The sequence below is a fragment of the Cnephaeus nilssonii genome, assembly GCF_951640355.1.
Source record: "Cnephaeus nilssonii genome assembly, chromosome: 5".
In the NCBI taxonomy this organism is placed as follows: domain Eukaryota; kingdom Metazoa; phylum Chordata; class Mammalia; order Chiroptera; family Vespertilionidae; genus Cnephaeus; species Cnephaeus nilssonii.
Genome location: NC_137076.1, coordinates 96562374 through 96565926, shown reverse-complemented (window position 1 = coordinate 96565926; position 3553 = coordinate 96562374).

Here is a 3553-nt window from a genome sequence, read left to right as displayed (position 1 = left end):
TCAAAATAGAAAGCTTCTGCATAGCAAAAGAAACCAGAAACAAAACAACAAGAAAGCCCACTGCATGGGAGAACATATTTTCCAATGTTATCTCCGATAAGGGTTTAATCTCTAACGTACAGCAACTTTGGATAACAGTTGCTAGTGTCTTACAATGCTAAACATGTTCTAGTGATCACATTCATAGATACTACTAGTAAATGATTTTAAAACTTATATCCACGCCAAACCTGCATGCAAATGTGTACACATTATAATTTTCAGAAACTGGAAGCCAACAAGTTGTTTTTCAATAGGTGAATGGATTGTCAAATTGGTGCATCCATACAATGAAATACTACTCATCAGTAAAAGTAACAGGGCATTAAAAATAATAAAAATAATAAGAGAGCAAAATGACAAACCACTCATAGCTAAGAAAGATAAAAATAAAAACAAAATTTACTAAGTAATTAAAAATATTGTTTTAATTGGCCAAAGCCCCAAACAAGCACTTCTCAAGGTTGTCAATTGATGGATCAACAAAAAGTGAGCAGTATCATTAATAATCAGAGAAATACAAATTATTAACACAATGTAATACAACTAACTATGCATCCAACAATAATGACTAATATTAAAAAGATTGACAATGCCAGCTGTTGCCAATGTCCCATTACATTGCTAACAATTGGATATTGCCACTTGGAAAACCATTTTACAGATTCTGAGAAAGTTCAACACATGTATACTCTATGTCAGCATGTTTAAGCTGTTTTCTTTTTCTGCACAGTCTAAATTAAAAATAGCTGAAAGGCCTATCTACAGTAGAATGGATGCATTGTTAAAATATCCTGAAAGCGTTTCTACACAGATTCTTCAAATCCTTGAGGACAGCCTCAAGTCCATTGAACTCTGAGGCATTAATGTCAGGGTGTGGTCACCCTGGGAATTTAAGAGCCATACTGATAGATGGCAAGTATAATTAGAGTCTTTCATTTAGAAATGACACAACCACAGCCTAAACAAATTCTGCTCCCTCTTGAGGAAATGCTAGGAACAAGGTACCATCTGGTAGGTGTTCGTACACATGTCAGTGCATAAGAATTCATGTTCTTTTGAAAACAATGAAGTGACTGAGAAATTGAAAGTTCATATGTCGAGCAGTGTATTTCACAGGTCTGTTGACTTTACACCAAATGTTCTTCCTGGAATAAAGAACAAGAGTTTACAGAATACATTTCACAGCACTAATTAATCATGATAGTAAATTTGAGTAAAAATTACACACATCTTAAAGTACTAAATGCAGTCTCAATGGGTGGCCACACATATTTCTAAATACTTTTAATTGACATTTTCACAATAAGGTGATAAAGGGTCATATATGACTTCTAAACTTACTTTTTATAAAAAATAAGAATATTTACTTTTTATAAAAAATAATAAGAATGATTACATAGAAATACTTTATATAACATGAAATTCGTGCACGGGGGGAGGGGTTCCCCTCAACCCAAACTGCACCCACTCCAATCCAGGACCCCTCGGGGGATGTCAGACTGCCAGTTTAGGCCCAATCCTGGGGATCGGGCCTAAACTGGCAGTCTGACATCCCTCTCACAATCCTGGACCGCTGGCTCCTAATTGCTCACCTGCCTGCCTGCCTGGTCACCCCTAACTGCCCCCTGCTGCCGGCCAGGTCGCCCCTAACTGCCCCCTCCCTGCTGGCCTGGTCACTCCTAACTGCCCCCCCCCACCTGCCTGGTCACCCCTTACTGCCCCCCGTGCCAGCCTGGTTGCCCCCAATTGCCCCCCTCTGCTGTCCTGGGTGCCCCTAACTGCCCCCCCCACCAGCCTAGTCGCCTCTCAATGCCCCCTGCCAGCCTAATCACCCCCAACTTCCCCCCCTGCTGGCCTGATTGCCCCCAACTGCACTCCCCTGCTGGCCTGGTTGCCTCTTACTGCCCCCCTCTGCCAGCCTGATCGGCTCTAAATGCCCCCTTGCTGGCCTGGTCACCCCCAACTGCCCCCCCTGCCAGCCTGGTCACCCCCCACAGCCCCTCCGCTGGCTTGGTCGCCCCATGCAGCCTGCTTGTTCAGTTGTTCAGTTGTCCCTCACTAACCCCCCTGCCGGCCTGGTTGCCCCATGCAGCCTGCTTGTTCAGTCGTTTGGTCATCCCTCACTAACCCCCCTGCTGGCCCGGTCTTAGGCAGCCATCTTGTGAGGGTGTGAGGGTCAATTTGCATATTACCTCTTTATTATATAGGATTTGGCTACCTATATTTTATCTGCATATGCTTATTAATATATATATATATATTTCCAAGCTTCTTTATGAATGCAGCAATAGCCTAATAAATTAATATAAAACTAAAACCAACAACTTAAAATGAATAATAAACAATTTACAGGCATGACAGAAGATAAAGTGGGTAGTTTAACTTTAGAAAATTAATTGATATAATCCACCAAGCTAAGAGATTAAAATAGAAAGCCCCTGATGTTAAATTCAGAAAACAATCTGATAAAATTCAATATATGTCATGCTTTGTTTGTTTTTAAAGTAACAAACTAGGAAAGTTCTGATAACATTTGTTCACATAATTTCTACCATATTTCTACAAGACCAAGCCAAATGTATAACACATATTATGTTTTAAAGGGACCGGAGGACAAACTCAATGCAGTGACAATGGGATGTGCTGGGGACCAGTGACATTTCAGAGCCGGCAGCATCTGTCTGAGGTGAGTGAATTGCCTGCTGGCCACTGCCTTCCTTGCTGTTGCCATTTTGGCTAACTTTCCTGTAGGAAATTTTGTTAATGCTGGGATTAGGTGAAGATACTGGTTTATCCCAGGAATATGGCTTGTGTTGGACACTGGAAATGTTTCCCTGAGAGTATCAAATGATAGTGACAAATTTAGAAATTGGGGAGCCTAACAGTCATGGCTCGTTTCTCACAGGGGACATTTTCTGAATTTGGACACTGCCTGGGAGGCTGGGGAGCTAGGACTGAAGCATGGAGTGAAAACACTGGCATTCTCACCGTGATGAGGTCACAGAGAACTAATGGAGGCCTGCCTCAAACTCCCAATACTTCTCCCCCTCAAATGTTGAAGCTGTGTGGGTAAGAGGCTGAAGAGCTAAGCTCAAAACTGCCCAAGGGCTAAATGGGATCTCTGGATTATTTTCATGGTAGAAAGATACAGATCCACCCAACTCCTAACAAGAAGCCAGTGGGGATGGGGTTGAAGGGCACACGCTCAGGATGGGAATGATGATCAGAATTCAGGAAGTGATGACCTCCATGGATAGAAGAATGAGTTGATCAAGGGAGGGAGCTGGGGACCTTCTAAGAATTTTTAAATATATTTCTTCATAGTGCTTTGATGAATGCTACTTTTTAATTAAACATAAATTATGTAACTACACATTAATGTTTGACACATTCTCATGTGGCCAAATTATGTCACAATAAAGAGTTGGCGATGTTAGAAAATAAAATAAAATAAAATACTTAGCCCAGTCTGCATGGTTGAGGGTTGACCTATGAACCAGAAGGTCATGGT